Source organism: Lepidothrix coronata, unplaced genomic scaffold (genome assembly GCF_001604755.1).
Source record: "Lepidothrix coronata isolate B3197 unplaced genomic scaffold, Lepidothrix_coronata-1.0 Scaffold3, whole genome shotgun sequence".
Lineage (NCBI taxonomy): Eukaryota > Metazoa > Chordata > Aves > Passeriformes > Pipridae > Lepidothrix > Lepidothrix coronata.
The window spans coordinates 9,432,726-9,450,846 of NW_016690183.1; the positions used below are offsets into that span (position 1 = coordinate 9,432,726).

Consider the following 18,121-nt stretch of genomic DNA (forward strand, 5'->3'; position numbering starts at 1 on the left):
CAAAACTGGACACAGTACTCAAGGTGCAGTCCCACCCCTGCCAAGTACAGGGGGCCAATCACTGCCCAGGTCCTGCTGGCCACACTATTTCTGATACAGGCCAGGATTCCATTGGCCTTCTTGGTCACCTGGGCACACTGCTGGCTCATGTTCAGTCAGCTGTCAACCAAACCCCCCAGGTCCTTTTACTCCAGGCAGCTTTCCAGCCATTCTTCCCCAAGCCTGTAGCATTGCATGGGCAATGGTTCTTTCCTAAGTCCAAGACCCAGAACTTTTCCTTGTTGAACCTCATGCCATTGGCCTCAGTCCATCAATCCAGCCTGTCCAGATTCCTTTGTAGAGCCTTCCTACCCTCCAGCAGATCAACATCCCTGCCCAACTTGGTGTCACCAGCAAACTTCCTGAGGAAACTTTCCCTTGTCCAGATCATGGATAAAGATACTAAACAGAAACAGCCCCAATACTGGGCCCTGGGGCACACCATTTGTGACCAGCTGCCAACTGGATTAACTCCATCCATCACCACTCTCTGGGCTTGGCCATTTAGCCAGTTTTTTACCCAGGAAACAGTACACCCATCCAGGCTATGAGCAGATAGTTTATTCAGGAGAATGCTGTGGGAAAGAATGTCAAAAGCTTTACTAAGTTCCAGGTAGACAACATCCACAGCTTTTTCCTCATTCACTAAGCAGGTCACTTTGCCATAGAAGGAGATAAGCTTAGTCAAGCAATTATGAGGTAACTAGTTTGGAAATTCTGTAATTCCTGTGTGTTTAGCAAGCAGATTTCTACCACTTATAAAGCCATGCATACTGGGATAGACTAGGTTAGTAGTTGTTATCAACTGAGCAAACAGAATACTTACCGTACTTTTTCCGCTGATATATTGACCTTTATTTTTATTTCTTTATATTGATGGCCACAGAGTGTTATAATCCATTTTTACACTCCTTAATGTCAGTTTAAAAGAAGTTGTGAATTATATTTGAGAATATAAAAAGGGGAATCTAACAGCAGAGGGTTGATAATCCTGCGGACTCAACTGCTACTTTCACCTTCATGGTGACCTCAGGTAACAATTTATTACATTCTTGGAGGATTAGGCTGAAAGCACAAAAAGCTTAAAATCAATCCATGGCTAAAAAGAAATTCAGACTAACTCTTTATCCCTCTACAAAGCTATATTCATTCACTGTCTCCAATCCTGTTTTCACTTGTTTTATCAGGAAAAGAACTTCAGGGAAGTAATTCCTTGTAGCTGAAATACCAATCTACAGATTAATTAACCCTCTTTTCCTTCAGTAGACTTCTCATTCACTTACTCATACTTAAAGTTGAGTAACAGTTGTTATCCTTCAGTCAAATGGAAAGTTTTATCTTTATGTTTTAGAAGACTGACAATCTCTTGACCTTATCTTCAGTACAAAAAGGTGTCATCCTAAAACACATCTGTAACATTAAGCCAGATAATTTAACACCGACCAGAATTTTGTGTTCATTAGAGATGAGGATAGGCTACATCAGTCAATCTGAACTTGGACGAGAGTTTTGTCGTAATTCAGCTCACCTAGTGTAAAATGTTCTTTATCTACCTCAGGCTTGTGATCATGGTCAGCCTTGTGATGGCTTACTTGATTCTTCACAGCTTGCCTGACATAATAAAATTCTGTAGTAAGGCAAAAGGCTCAATAGTTTTGTCTTTCCTTTGGCAGGTCTCTTGATTTCAGTATTGTGATTTCTACATCTTTAAATCAGTCTCAATTTAATAACAAAAATATATTTTATTTCCATTTATCCTTCTATAGGTTTTTCAAAATTCTTGTCTCCTACATGTGTTACATATTTATTTGACTACCATTTGTTGCAGCAACAAAGCATTCCACCATAAGTAGCTAATGTACATTCTTACAATTGGAGAAACTGGGGCAGAGAAATCTAGGGCCTAGATTGTCAAAAGTATTTAGTGGCCTTATTCTCATTGGTTCGATACCCAGAAGTGACTGTAAAGGAGTGACATATATAATTATTTATAAAAGTCTGGGCCAAGTAATTCAAACAAGAGAACGCAGGCAGTATAACCACATTTTAAGTCTAGGCCTTTAGCCTTGAGGACCAGGCATTTCTTTTACCAGTAGACTCATTTACTTACCAATACTTAAAGCTGTCACAGTTCTTATCCTTTAGTCAAATGGAAAATTTTTATCTTTGTGTTTTAGAAAACTGGGGATTTTTTTTTTTTGATAAAACATCTTGTATTTTAAAATATTTCAAAAGGCTTCGTTCAACTTAGAACTAGGAAACATCTTGAGATATAAAATAAAGCCTGGATGACTACATATTTAATGGCTGACTAAAATGGTTCTATCATTCCATCATGATGAAGCATCCATTTTAAATACTGAAGAAACTCAAAGTTAGTACAGTTCTTGAAAGGTTACTGCATAAAGGCTTTGCAATGAATTTTTTCACCTCAAGGTTAAGTGTGCGTAATTTGCCAAGTTTATATTTTGTCATTCCTGATTTTATTTAAAAGATAGGGATAACTGCCCTTTATGCACTTGTGTCTTGAGATACAAAACCCTAAACATAATTCCAAAACGTTCTTCATTTAACCACCACACATTAAAAAATGTGTGTCTCATCTCTTAAATAAAATATTCATAACAATATAAATCATATAAATTATAGAAACATACATAAAACAAATGTTAAGAAGGATAACCTTTGGGTTTTGAAGTATCATGGGAAGCAGAGAAATGGGAAGTTAAGGTTTTTAAACTGTAGAGGAAGCAAGAGGGAATTAGATATCTATTAATCAAGTAATAATGCAAATTTATCCTGTTGTGAAACTGGTTTAGGTCAGTTTAGGGAGAATCTAAATGAGATGGAATTAAAACAATATATAAAAGTAAGAACCAGGAGGGTATATATAATATGAAAATGTGTGTGTGTGATTGAGAGAGCAAGGGGGAGAGAGAGAGTTTCGTTTGGCAAAAGAGTTGAGAATAACCTAATACTTCAATTTCTGCCACTTTGTAATTTTTTGTATTTCAAAACTGGTCACTAGAGGAGAGTTTTAATCATTGCACCATTGGAAGAGTGTTGATTGTCTCTGTGAAGTTTAGGGGGGTTGATTCTCTTTGGATTTGTACATTTGTAAGCATAGGTACCCAAAGGCTTCCCTTATCTAAGACTGTGTGACTTTGTTGAAAAACTTATCCGACTGATGAGATAAATATTTAGATTTAAGGGTCCTAGCAGATTTTTTCCCAGTTTCTCACACAGCACTAGTGAATGGAATATACAGTTGTTGCATGTCTTGCAGCCTTTCAGCTTCATAAGCACCATAAGTTTACTCAGTCAATAAATAGGTGGGTTAAATATAACATAGAGGACAGGCATCTTCACCTCATTAATATAAAATAACCATGGTTTTAATTTCAGCATGGTGAAAAATTAATTTTATGTACCCATTTTTTGTAACTGAAAATGAGATCCAGTTTAGATGTCTGTACTCACATTCACGTAGAGACCACAGACCTTTTGCCTGTGGCTGGCCAACTTTCTATATAGGTTATGTTCTCCTATGGTTGTCGACGTTTATGAAACTTGAGCTCTGAGGCAGTGTATCCAGCTGAGGTCTTATTCCTGGGAAAAGTACATTTTACTTAGGATTCACAGTAAATAAAATCTTTAAGCTTTGAAACACTGTCACAAAATAGTATTTTCTGCACTACAAACTGAATTAATTAGTGGGCGTTTTAGTTTCCAAGTCAAGCTGTGTGTTCCCTGTATCTCTGCCAATTAGACAGAAAAATATTAGAAAGATGAGATATGAAGGCAGTTTAATTTTATGTTGTACCATCAAAAGGCTTGTAGTTTCCTGATAACACCACAAGGAGCTTAGTAACAGTTACTCATGAGCATATATTTTCCATGAAATATTGACTATATAAAATATCAATTATATAAAATACAGAAACCAGCCACATTCTTTCAACACATGGCATTTGAAATGTCACTGTATGTATTTATTTCAATATGAAAGTTTGTATCATCCAAGTCAGAGACTAAAATTTGTGGTTTACCTAAATCTAGCATCATGTGTGACCAGTCTCATTATTTTAAAGATGAAGGACGGCTTTTCTTTCTGTCATTTCTCTGGAGCTAGATTTACCTACACATATGGAGGTAGACTAATGTTGCTACAGTACTGCTACTGACTGCAGTTCCCCATGAGATCTAGGCAACTAGGAAAAACAGCAGATGTTACCTCTCTACTAACAGGTCATTTACTTAGGATAAGTGGGAGGGGAGTCAGGAAAAAAGTGGAATATAAAAAGTCAAATCCATGAGAAATCTCTAAGCTTTTTTGGCTTGGAAATCATATGAGTGTAACTAAGAACAGTATTTGTTTGGTGGAATGCAGGTTTATAGTTATATAGATATATACAACTATTTTCTCCTGAAAGCTACTGCATACTAAAGAATTGTTTGTAAGTGTGTATCTTTAAATCCATCTTGTGAGAAGTGCTAAGCTTTCAGCAAATCTATAAGACCCCAGTAAACACACTACTTTTGTCAGTAGCTTTGAAGGGATTGGAAACAGTATAATTAACTTCTAAAAAATAGACCATTTTAGCCTAGGTGGATGTTAAGGGAAAGAGATTGAATTACATCAATGTAAAAGAATATTTGCAGTTATCTGACATTATTATTATACTTTTTTCTAGAAACAGTTGAAGAAATTATTATTTTAGTGGCTTATTGTTGCAGTTGCAATACAGGCCTCCATATATTGTAATAGTAGAGGCATAAAGTTTTCTTGGTCAATGAAACAGTATTTTTCATATTCTTTTGGGAAAAAAGTAGACTTCAGGAAATATCTCTGACAGTGTTGAAGTACCTGTGTTTTCAAGACAGCCTGCTGTATACTTTTTAAATGAGTGGGAATAAAACTCAGTGCCCAGTAGAGCCCTCTTGAATTCTAATAGCTTCAGTAAATGCTTCCTGGTGGAATGGAGAAAGCCTGTCTTAACTGCTACTGGCTCTACATGCCTTTGTGGCAGGTGGGAGTGTTCTCTCTCTTGTTGAACATCAATGGTAGCTTAACTTGAAACAGAGAATGAACCCCACTTTTTTAAGGTATTTTCATTCTTTTTACTGAATGAGTAATTTCCTTTTATTTGTGTTTCCACTTTGCAACAAGATTTCCAGGTGGGCTGTTATGTTGGCATATGTGATAATATACCACTTCAGGTGAGACTATTTAAGGTTTTCTATCATTTTGAAGACAGAATGCAGGACAAGTTCACCTGTACAATTCGGCAGCTTTGTGCTAGCATGTTGGCACAAAGCAGCCATGAACCTGACTTAACAGACTAGTTAAATTGGTTTTATGGCCTCTTTGTGCTGCGGGAAATATTGCAAAACAGCTGGAGTGCGTTGCTGATGTATCTGGTCCTAAATTGCTTGCATGGTATGAAGTAGGGTTGTACAACTGTCCCATGGAGATTCTTCTCAAAACTGCATTCATCTAGTGACACTGTACCAGCAAAGTTGTGCTTTTAATGAAGGCACATTGTATGTTCCTCATTAGGTAGCTTTCATGTTAGTTGACCTGATGTACTTCAAAAGCATCATTACTCTCATTTCAGTTGAAAGGACAACTGCCTAAGACATCAGATGCATCTGTACAAGTATAGTACTGATCACACATGTACTTTCAAAGTGAAGTTCCTACATGCTGGTTAACATCATGAAACCATTCTATAGCACACACTTAATGCCTTTTGAATTAAGTGAAGCAGAAAGCTATACCCTGGTAGTAGCCTTACTGCATCCCAACAATTAGGTAAGGGACTAGTCCATGTTACTGTACACCCAGGAGCAATCCTAATTTTCCTAAAATTAATCAATTTCTTGCCATAATTTCTGGATGCTTGAGGTAGGGTTCTAGGCCTTTATGGAACCCAAGTTGAATTCCTGCCCTTATATAATATCACAACCAGTTTATAATAGATTTTCCTGAAGTCTTCTCTTTTGCAACTGATCTTTTTTAACAATTGTATTGTAACAACATATTCTATCTTCAGCTGCTCACTACAAGGATTGCTTCTATGTTCTATGGATCTAGAATTCTCAGAGTCTGCACACACACACTCTCTCGCCTCCCAACAAAGAATTGTGAGTTGAGGCTTCAGGCTACTGGGTAATTTTCTACATACCGAGTCAACAGATAACACTGCCTTTAACACATCAATGTAAATGTAAAGCCAGTGCAGGGACTATGTTCACATAGGTAACTCTCAAACAACTTCATGCTTAGTGACTGTCAGGACAAACCTTTTTTGTGTCATATTTCCCAAACACACATTACTGAGGTTCATGCACTCAAGGCACACATTTGTGACTGATGAGCTATTTACCTCCTGCTTCCTAATGCAGTGCTTCCACTTAGTTTTGACTTTCATCTAGTGTTTGAGGGGAGGTTGAGCCGGAGATGAGCTGTTCTGCTGTAGGGAAAAGATGAGTTTTCCCAACTCAACATTAGAAGAAAAAGCAATGCTGAAGATTAATTGAATCAATTAGAGGAAAATACAATATGCTGACTTAAGTGCATAAACAACTGGTTTACTATTGTTGCCCTATGTACTTATATTTTAATTACCCTCAGCTCAAGTCAGCATAAATCTTCAAGCACTGCACATTATGAAATGCTAATTAGTAAATGGGTGTTGCACTGAACATTGGCTTCAGTTTAGAAACTAATTGAAGATTTTATTCCTGTCAATTTTATTGCAGCAATCCAATCTTGAGTTGAGAACAATGTAAATTTCATTAACAAGTTCCAAATCCTCCACCCCAAAAGTCACATTGTTTAGGCCAGATGGAGATGGTATTAAGAAAATAATTTTTTTGTACAAACAACTGTTATATTATCGAATTATAGAATCATTTAATGGTTTGAGTTGGAATGGGACCTTGAAGTTCCTCTAGTCCACTCCCCTGCCACGGGCAGGGACACTTTCAACTAGGCCAGGTTGCTCAGAGCCCCATCTAACCTGGCCTGAAACACCTCCAGGGATGGGGCATCCACAGCTTCCCTGGGCAACGTGTTACAGTGACCCATCACCCTCAGAAAAAAGAATTTTTTCCTAATACCTAGTCTAAATCTGCTCTCTTTCAATTTAAACCCATTCTCCCTTGACCTGTCACTACATGCCCTTGTAAATAATCTTGCCCTTGGTGAGGCCAACTAATACCCATACCTATACTCACTAATGTTTATATTATTGGTAGTAACGTGTAAGGTATTTTAATTAATAAAATGAAATCTAGGAACTGGTCATTCAGAAGATTCCACTATTGTAACAATACTAACTGTCAGCATGAACTAACTCACAGTGTGTGGCTGAAAGACCTATGCAGTAAGAAAAGAGTTGAATCTCTGCTCACAGATCCAACATGCCTCTTGAGTATCTGGAGCACTATTGCCTACACAGTTACACAACATGGAAAGTCTCTGGTATGTCTTAAGCCTGAGCTAGCTCACGTTTTCCCAGACAATTTAGGAACATGATTTAGTAGGAAGGGAGTCACAGATGGTTCCCAAAAGGCTTGAGTGGTGTGAAGATACAGTGGTTTGGCTGAAAATAAATAAGTCAGTTTTTTATGTTTTCAGAGACTCTGTAACTGTAGCAAGACCTTCTATGTTGAACACCAATATGTTCATTATATGTCATTAAGTAGTGGATTCTTACAACTGAGAGGTGTCACACAGATTTGTGAATTTATAGGGCCAAGTGATGTTACATTTATGAAGCACAGTCCATTTTGCTAGCAAAATTAATACTTAAATCTGTTTTTGGTGCTACTGTGAGTTCATATTCTGTCAACTTAGGAGATAAAATTTATGCTGAAAAATTTCTCTTCTATTCTGAATCTTTAAACATAAAACCAAATCTGAATAATTTACCATTGCAGAAGGAAAAAAAATGTTTTTAATCTGGAGTGACTTTTTGACCAAATTGTGTTTTTTAGCTTATCCTGTATGTGATTTACAGAAGTTCAGAGATGGCTGTTCATTACATGGCTAAGTAGTGATTTATGGTAGCATATTTTTAAAGATAGACCAAGGAGCAGGAGCAATTGTGGATAATTCATGAGAAGCAAAGCACATAGAAAATCAGGAACAACAGTTAAGGTTTTCTGGGGACCAAAATGCCAATTTTAGAAAGTTACCTTTCTAATCTTGAAAACCTGAGCTAGTATCAAAAACCAAAGAGATCTGTCAGTAGAGAGAGATGTTGAGGAAAATTAGCCTCAGCTGCTGTACTATGAGCATATTTACTCCCGTTAACATCACTTATTTTTATATTAATTTATGAATATAATTAAATATATTAATAAATATATTCATAAAGTTAATATTTTTAGATTAACTTTTTAAATGGCATTCACTAGGTTTTGGTTTTTTTTCAATTAAATGAATTGGTTGACTGCTTAACACCTATCTGAGACACATACATAATTTATGGTGAGTTTTCAAAGTGCTTGTGTTTATTTTTGTGTTACAGAAGCACTCTCTAGACTATTGTTTAAAAAGATGACTTCCAGGCAAATACTGTCATCCTAACCATCCCTAAGTTTTGCAGGATCTTCATTTCTGAATCAGCATGCAAGTGAAATACTACAAAGCGCTGGTAGTAAGGAAGTGCAAACTTGATTATTTCTCAGTTTTTAAAACACTATGATGTCGTTTGTTTTTCTAAACCTATACTTAGGAGCTTAGCACTGAGCTCTTACTTAAAAAGGAAAATAATTAATTTTCATGCCTGTTTCAATTAATTAGAAATTAATATAATTATTATATAATTATACTTTATACTTATATACTATATTATATCATTATATAATTAAACCACTATCTTTATATGATCGGAATGCTTTTGCATTCACCAGCTGTGCATGTAACTATTTTCTTAAAACTACAAATTAATTTTAAATGTATTCTTCACAGAAGATATCTGCATTATTGCTATTTCATACGTAATATGTTAACACTCCACTCTAAAAAGACATACACACTTATATATCATACAGTAATGTCATTATTAATTTATTTAATTATTTTAATATCTAATATATATTTATTCAGATGAGCACAGGTGAACATAGACAAAATGTCTAACAGGAGAAACTTGATTGCATTACACATCTGCTTGAAAAATTAAGTACAGTATAAAAGTTAGTACATTTTCTGCTGATCCCAGTCAAGTTTCTGTGGAATAATTAAAGTCCAAAAGAGTTCACAGTTAAAAAATAGGTTACCCTATTCGTTGGCAAGTCTTGTTGAATTCAAAATTCAACAACCTTGTAAAGGTTAAGGAGCTGAAGGAAGAAATCTACTGTATTATTAGCTACTTAATTCTGTCTAGGAAATGTGCGGCCACTGGCAAAATTTTGCAGTTTACTTATGTAAGCTAACATACACATTCAAGAAAGCAAGTCTCAATGTGATAATAAAACTGAACTTTCCATTTTTTGGATGGATTGAGGGTTTTTTTCTTGTTAAAGCATGAGTCTGAACCTCCATTCACCTGGAGTTTGTTAGTATTTGGAACTGAAGTTTGCTTCAAGCCCGAAAATAATTATATTGGCCAAATCGTTGCTGTGGATCTATTAAAATTTCTGTAATACCTTAAGCAAAATAATTTTTCTTGTGTGTGTACAACCTCTTTGCTATCAGATTGTTTCTAAAATACGAGAGAGGAAGATAGTCCTCATTGTAGTAATAAAGGCTGCAAAAAGATTAGACATGGATTAGTTATATAGAAATCCCTTTTCAAAAAACATTTATGTGAATAACATGTTAATACTTTTACTAGTTAATAATAATAGGTTTTGACTCTCCAAAGATGCCCATGGTTATTTTGAACTCGTGGAAAACAAACATTTAATTATAAAACAGATCAAAACAAAAATAAGATAGACCATTATCTGTATAAGGTCCAGATTGTTTTGTATTCACCGACTGTGCACGTAACTATATTTTCTCAAAACGCCAAATTATTTTTACATTCTTCTCAGAAGGTAATGTTATTATTGCTCTTTCATATCCAATATGTTAACACTCCACTCTAAAAAGTACATGAAGTTAAATTTTAAACAACCAACTGTTGTACATATATGTTGTGTTTAAGAGTGGTGTAATATTTGATTTATTTTTCCATTGAAAAATAATCTTATAGATGCCTATTACACAGAAATAAGTCAATGATGTTTACAGGAGAAATGTTAAATCCATTACACATGACAAAAGACGATGTGAATGGTCCTTCAAAATCCTATTTGCTGGTCCAAACATGATGTCACTTAATTTTCCATAAGAGCATAAGAAACCAGCTGAAAAATAGTGGTTAGAAAAATTGAGTGGGCCATTTTGCCTATTTCCTCACCTAATTCCACAGTCCATTTTCAGAATAATTTTGACTCGCAGATGGAAGGCAGTGCTGATTTCCCTTTAGTCAGCTTTCTCTGAGGTAGACCTGTACCAGATTTCAGCTTGCAGGAGCTGGCATAAAAATGAGCTGAACCACTCAACCAAATACAAGAAGCTGTTTCACTTCTTGGGTCCACTATAATGGATTTTGTTTCTGGGAAAAAGCTTCTTGTCATTTACCTGTGAGGAATCTGTACTGACAAACTGTTCACACGCAGTCCGTACAGTGCATGTAGATACAGGAGACTTCCAGTATTACCATGGTGCACACCACATAAGCATAAACTTCTCTAGCTGAAAATATTTAAAAGGGGGAAAAGACTAAGCAAGTACATACATAAACAGATTTCTTCCCAAAAGCCTAGTCAAGAATGCTGGCTATTAACAGAATATTAGTAGTAGCATTTTCATTCTAAATAATGAGTGATTAGCCAACAACATTAAACAATAATGAGAGCCAGTAATAATTTTTTTATCAGCAAAATTAGCCTGGACTCATTTTAAAACAACATTTAATACAAGCAGCTTAATGAATATGTAAAAGGTAAAAGTTATGCACAGAACCAAATTTTCTCTGCAAACCAAAGATAATTACTGTATCTTGACTGTTATACATGAATTTCCATAGAACAGTTCTTTCCCCACTTCTCATTCTTCTGCATGCATAAATTATGGCAGTTTTCTGTTGGTGTCTCCAAAGGACTCAGTTTTATATGCAGAATGAAATAAATTACTGATCGATTTTGATAACGTTCAAGATCTTTGATCTGCATTTTTGATACAAGATCTTTGAGAAGCCTATCTAAAGAATAATAATAAATTAAATAATGAAAAACATTTTTACAAGAGTATGAGGACAAAGTAGGTATCTTCTTTCTCTTCGTAGGAATAAATAATATGTGGTGGAGTAGGCTGGATTTATGTAGACACTACAGGTGTCCTGAACTTAGAGTGCATAGAAGTAACCTATAACCATGGTTTTTACCATTGAGATAACTCTGTGTCTTGAAACTGGCAATGAAGTGTGATGGAAACTGATTATAGTAGCATTGTAGTGTTCCGTTCTTCCAGCAGAATGTATGGGGGACAGCTCACTCCTTAGAAATGCCAGCACAGTTTGGAGTGTGAGAGAGTGAAAATATTTACATTCTGCTTGTAGGTTAATCTACAAATTTTCATCTCAGAGGATACTAAAGTCTTGGTAAAATGTACTTGGTAAAATGTACTCAGATTGTACTTGGTAAAATGTACTCAGATTGTAGAGCGCCACTTGAATCTTCAGTGATAGGAAATGTGGCATTCTGTGTCAAAACTGTACCCAGAAATTGTCAGAAGGAGTTGCACCTGTAGCTAAAACGCTTTTCAAGAGCATAATTCCCTGAACCAGTTAGGATAGCCAGCATTGGCACTTTGAAGAATTTGTGATTCTCCTTGATAGGAACCAGTGAACACAACCATGTGTAGGGAAGTAAGGGACAGCGTGAGGAAAGGCAAGGCAAAAATGGAACTGAACTTGACAAGGGATGCAAAGACTAAAAGGAAGGGCTTCTACAGGTATGTTAATCAGAAAATGAAAGTCAAAGAAGGTGTATCTTCCCCCTCCCTTCTCCCACTACCCCAATAAACAACTCTGGAAAAGCAATAAACATGATGAGGAGAAGGCCAAGGTATTCAACAACTTCCTTGCCTCAGTCTTCAGTGTCATCTTCTCTTCCCACACCTCTCTAGTAGATGGACAGCAGGACAGGAAATGGAGAAGCAGAGTGCTTATCTGTAACACTCTGGCCCCGGAGCTGCAAGCTCATGGGCTCAGTCAGGAGTTTTACTTTAAAATATATATATATATGGTTCTTCAATACCTCGAGATAGTGTCAAGAGAATAAGCCACAGACTTGTTCTCAAGAGGTATTTTTATTGATAATATAGGGAAGAAAATAAGGGAACCTGGCAAAAGTTCAAAAGAGCACTACACAAGCTAGACAAAACATTCCACCACGATATCAACCCAGCACATGCTAATCCACAATACTTAAGTTAAAATCCAACCTCACCAGCTCCAAGCCACCCAAAGCACCAAGAAGGGAGCAAAGAAAGAGAGAAGGAGAAAGAGGGAGAGACAAATTATATAGCTACCATTGGAACTTTGTGGAAGCTCTCACACATCCACATGGCAGGACTGTGACGTGGCAAACATATGCCCTTGGTTTTATCTGCTCTGGTCCCTATGGCAACTCCCCCCCAGGCAGTGCCTCTGGCCCACTGGCCACTCTGCGGTTCTAGGCTAGGATGGAGGCAGTGCCCTCACTGTCCCTGCCAATCTGAGCCTGGCTTAGGCGCTCCAGCAGGTGTGTTATAGTTTTCCCAGGCTGTTTGTGACGGACAGGTGTTCCGAGGCTTCCCCATGTAGGCTTCAGAGGCCTGTCATGAGGGCTACAATGCCACTTCACCTCCGTGAGGTTTGACCCATCCCTTCCCTTCCACCTGCATACACACGCACACACACACACTCCTGAGCTGGTTTCATCCCAACAATTATTGATCTGGTTTCTCAGGTTCATAACCACCTGAGGAACCTGAATGTACATAACTCTATTGGATCTGATGTGATGCATCCCAGCATCCTGAGGGAATTTGCTGATGTAGTTGCCAAGCCACTCTCCATGATATTTGAGAAGTCATGGCAGTCAGTGAAGTCCCAGATGACTGGAAAAAGAAAAACATTGTACCCATCTTTAAAAAGGATAGAAAGGGGGACTCTGTCGACATGCTAGATAATAGAACAGTACAGGTCTTGCCAACCAAAAGCCAAAGTTGATTAAGTCAAATTGTAGCCAGTCAACATATATTGAAAGCAAAGGCTTTCAGCGGAAATGCTTTTAATATTCTGCGATACACTCTCAGCAGATTCAGTTTACCTAAGCCTCCATTCATTTCTACTCAATCATCTGACATGTTGTCTGAGGACTGATTTAAATCAAGTCTTTAGAGAAGGCTATTAATTGACTCACCTCTGCAATTCTCAGTGCTACCAAGATTTTTCCCAAAGATTACTACAGTTCATTTAACGAATACAGAACTTGACATTGTCAGAATATAGTGTACAGTCCCCTATTATACTAAATCTTCTAAATTACCTTTTTATTTTGATAAATAAGAAGCAGTGAATGACGAAATATTATCAGTATATATGAACATTTTTATGGAGAAATCTGCAGCATATTACACAATATTAGGGACTTGAATTTCTTCTTCCATTTTCTGAATTTGCTTTGCTTTCAACAGCACTGGCCCTGTTCATTAAAGTTACGTCAACAGTCAACCTGTGCTAAACAGAAAGTAGGTTTAGAGTTAGGATAACCTCTCTATTGTCAATGATTATAAGGTCTTCTTGTGACTTGAATATTATGTACTGATAGTCCTTTCCTCCAATCTGTTTTTTACTGTAGCACTAAATTGAAATTACTATAGGAATATTTAATAAATGTGCATTGTCTATTACTCAAATGTACTTTATTAATATTAATTCATAATTTTGGAGGGAAGTAGTTTGTATCTAAGCATGGTCTTCCAGGCAAAAGCAATGACACAGATCAGGATTACAATTATTTTTTTTCATTATAGATGATGTCATCATTAGGCTATGCTAATTTTTTATAGAGTCCAATACAGAATTTGTACCTTTGTTAAATTTATTTTTGTGCACTTCCACTATTACAGTATGTCAGAAATGTGTGAAAACAGAAAACAAGAAATAAATGTAACATTATTTACAGTTTGCACATTATGTAGTACATTTTTACCTTAACACATCCGTGTAGTTGCAAGCTGACGTGGACTCTAGCCGTTGCTCTAGGAAAAGTCTTAACTTTGCCAAGTGATGAGTAAGATCTGTGTATTTGAAAAAAAAAATACTTGGATCTAGTTTTACATTCATGAAATGTAAGTCATCACAATAGGGTCAAAATAGGCAGTACACAACCAAGTTTTTTCTTAATAAAGTTTGTGTATGCATATTTGAAAGTCTTAAATTCTGTCTTTAAAACATTGCAGACTTTTACAATGCCAAGCTTGCACTTTCATTCTGCAGGGAAATCCTTGCAGCACTAGAGTTAGGAATGAAAAATGCATTTTGCATATGTGATTTCTAATTTTTAACAGCTTTATAAATGTTCTTTATAAAATATAGCAACCTAAAAATGTCATTATTGAATTGCAAGTGGTATTTCCATGAACCAATTCGTCCATCTGATTGAATTAAAATATTTGTTTTATTCAGGCTTGTATTGAAATGTCTTTGTCTTTAGTTATACCTTGAAGCAGTATTAAGGAATTTATTCAGCAAGCATTGGTCATTCAAATGAGATCACGGAACCTCAACAAAATAGGGATGTTTATTCATATTCCTGTCTGTAGATCAGATCTAAAGTCAGACTGTTCTGTGAAGAAGCAGTTACCATATCCATTTGGATGAATGCAACACAAAAGTACCAGTTCAATCTATGCTGTTGCATTGTGCAGACTTATGACTGTAAAAAAAAAAACCAAAACAACCAAACAAACAAAAAACTGAGAAAACCCACATAATTGCAAATGCTGGCTACTGTGTTAAATAAATTTGAAACATTAAAAATGTCCAGCTGGCACCACTCCAAGGTACTGCTTGACAGGAATTGGTTAACAGCTGATGTGAATGGAGAATTGCCTCACAGATAAGTTGTAGCTGTATATGTTATGTTATGGTATGAAATACGGTGGTTTATGTGGTTGTTTCACAATTACCAAGTTGTTGAGTTATTGGTTCTGTTCTTGTTACTAAGCCTTGCAAATTCAACACAGAGTAAGAAAGTCAAATAGGAGTATTTTTCTTTTTCAGACACCATCACTCATAGAAAAATTATGTTGATCAAATTATACCATCACCAATACCTCAGAAACTCAGTCCTCTTCAGTTGCTGACTTCTGGGTGACTGATTATCTCTGTTTCTGGCTGTGGGCCTGCATAAGGGTTACTGTGCAGGATTTCATAAGCAGTGCTCTCTATGGTATACTAAAAATGAGTGCTCCTCAGTCTACTGTTTCTGTGCTTGTGTTAGAAGAAAGTAGAAAGCAATGGAAGTTTACTGTAGTCATGCAATTAAGCAGAGGCAATCAAAGGCATGGTAGGAGTGGATCTGGTGAGCAGGGACATGCTGTTCTTCCACAGCTGCTCTTCACAAGGGCAAAGAAGGAAGCTGTGGGAACAAGTGTTGGGAGACAGCAGTTAATATCTGTTGTGCCTTTGCTGTTTACCCTGAAAAACTTCTTGAGTGAAGAGGTTTCTTCTGAAACATATTTTGAGGATTATCTTAATTATTCAGAAAGGAGATATTTGTTATTCTGTATGATGAGTCTTGAGCCTGCAAAATTTCCTAGTAATTGCACAGCTGGGAATCACTCTGTCTTCGGATAGAATGAGTGACAACTGAATTTAATATCAATCTGAAACATTCTACCAGACTTACACATAAAACGTGTGCCTGTAACATTAAATTTTTTTGTATATTAGTAACAATGTGATAAAATATAGGAAGTTTGTTCTTACACGATTTCTGCTATTTAGTAATTTCTTTATTATTTTATAGTGCCTGAGGCTCCCACAATCTTAGAAGAAAATTGGAGCAGAAGTACAGCCTACAGGAATGTTAAACTTTGCTAAATTATATTCTTGCAGTAGATAAGGTTTCCAGAAAAGTGTGCCATTTGTTTGATTGAATACATTTTATGGGATTAGAATTTTTTTAATTAATATATTTTAATGTACAGACTTACTTCTCTCGGCTTTTTCTAATTCTTTGAGCTGTGAGTTTTCCTCAATTACTTTTGATAGTTTTCTGATCTTTAATATCTTTGGAATTCTAATGTAGTAAATATTTTTTGTTGCTGGTTACCAAAATTGTATTTATCTTCTTCTCAGTTCTTATCTTTTATGTACCATATTATTTTTTTATTTGATACTTCAAGCATATGTAAAATCCTCACTTAAGAAAAACATTACTTGAATAGCACATACACAGCAAATAAGCAGATCTTAAGCACTGTTACTCCATCATCAAAAACCTTTGAACAGGAGGAGAGACAAAAATCATTGCTGTCAATCACTGAGAGTAATTCTACAATTTTTAATCACAACCCTATGTCCCGGAGTGTCATTTTTTTAACTGTTAAGGTTTTGATTGTAATTTTGAATTAATATTTAAAATATTCTTTCACATTCCAAATATGGTGAATGAGTGTTAATCTACATCTGTAATATACATTTCCCATAACTAAATTATTGACTCTCTCTACAGAGTGATTGCTTCCCTTTAGAATTAGCTCTTACTGCTTTGATAATTGAAGCCTTGCATAACAGTCCCCTTGAGGGCAGAATGCCTACTGGTTTTCATAAGGAATTTTACCTGAATTTAGTCCAGAATGTAAGGCCAAAGATACAGTATATTGTTTCTTAAAGTGCTCCATTTTCAGTTCTTAGGTTATCAGATCTACTTTGATGTGGTAAACAGCTCAATGGCATATTAAGAGAGAAATGTGTCCTTCTTTAGTTCTGCACATGGGTTCTGAATTCTAATGCCAATGCAATTCAAGAGTAAATTGTGAAAACAAGTGAAAAACACCACTGATAAACCAGGGTAAATTGGACCAAACCCAAGCCCAATGTACCACTTTATGGCTTCAGTATCTCCCAGATAATTTTTTCATTTTTCTAGTCTGAGGCTCACAAAGACTGTATAGGAATCTTTACTCCCTGTGTGTTATGGTTTCACCCCAGCCAGCAACCAAGCCCCACTCAGCCGTCTGCTCGCTCACCCAGCAGCGGGATCAGGGAGAGAAGCAGAAGGGTAAAGCTTGAAAATGTGAAAACCTAACTTTTTCATTTCTCAGTCTTGCTGTGAGACTGGGGCTTTCCTGGGCTTTGGTTACTTTTTGGGTTCAAAAGCACATTCTGTGGCAATGCACTGTGCAGTTCCAAAGGGATACTCCTTTTGCTGAAGTTTTCAGTGGTGTGATCACAGTTAAACAAGCTCTGATTCAAGTAAACTTAAGTTTTCTTAGTAAGTAGAGTGCTGTAATTTGGTTTACCAGTAATGACGTATTTTAGATGTGTACCAGAAAATCTTTGACCTTCCCGTCCTTTCCAGTCCTTTGAGTGTACTTGTGGGCACTTCTGCAAAATAGCCATCTATCATGAAATTTGAGAAATGGCTCAGAACTGTTACTTAGGTTTGTATTTTGATTGACAAGATGATCTGAGTCCACACAAGTAACTTCAGCATAAAGCCTTAGAGGGAGGCCAAGAGAGTTAGACTGACTGCCACTCACTTTTAGAAAGAACTAGGTACCTATATGTTGTTGCAAATCACAAATATAAAAGGTAGCATACTTTTAGGATGAGCACAAAACTCTCACTAGTGTCACAGAATGCTGTGCATTTCATGATATGTGCATTATACAGAGGTTTGCCTTGTGAGCTCAAAATAAAACAAAATTATGTAGATTATGTTTGCAGATTTGTATCTGACAAAATTCATTTTATTATTAAGATTAGTACATTTTCAAAGAATGATTTTCATATTTTTC

At 36.2% G+C, this 18,121-nt stretch overlaps 1 protein-coding gene and 1 long non-coding RNA gene across 3 annotated transcripts in view; one reads left to right on the forward strand and one right to left on the reverse strand.

Annotated features, from left to right (window-relative positions):
• CNTNAP2 (contactin associated protein-like 2) overlaps positions 1 to 18,121 on the forward strand; it is a 1,033,702-nt gene that overhangs the window by 780,268 nt on the left and 235,313 nt on the right. The window lies entirely within an intron of this gene.
• Positions 932 to 12,720, reverse strand: LOC108500923. Its single transcript, XR_001876063.1, has 5 exons — positions 12,638 to 12,720; positions 10,685 to 10,798; positions 6,429 to 6,515; positions 3,520 to 3,648; positions 932 to 1,104 (listed from the first exon to the last, which is right to left on the reverse strand). It is a non-coding gene; the product is annotated as an uncharacterized LOC108500923 (long non-coding RNA).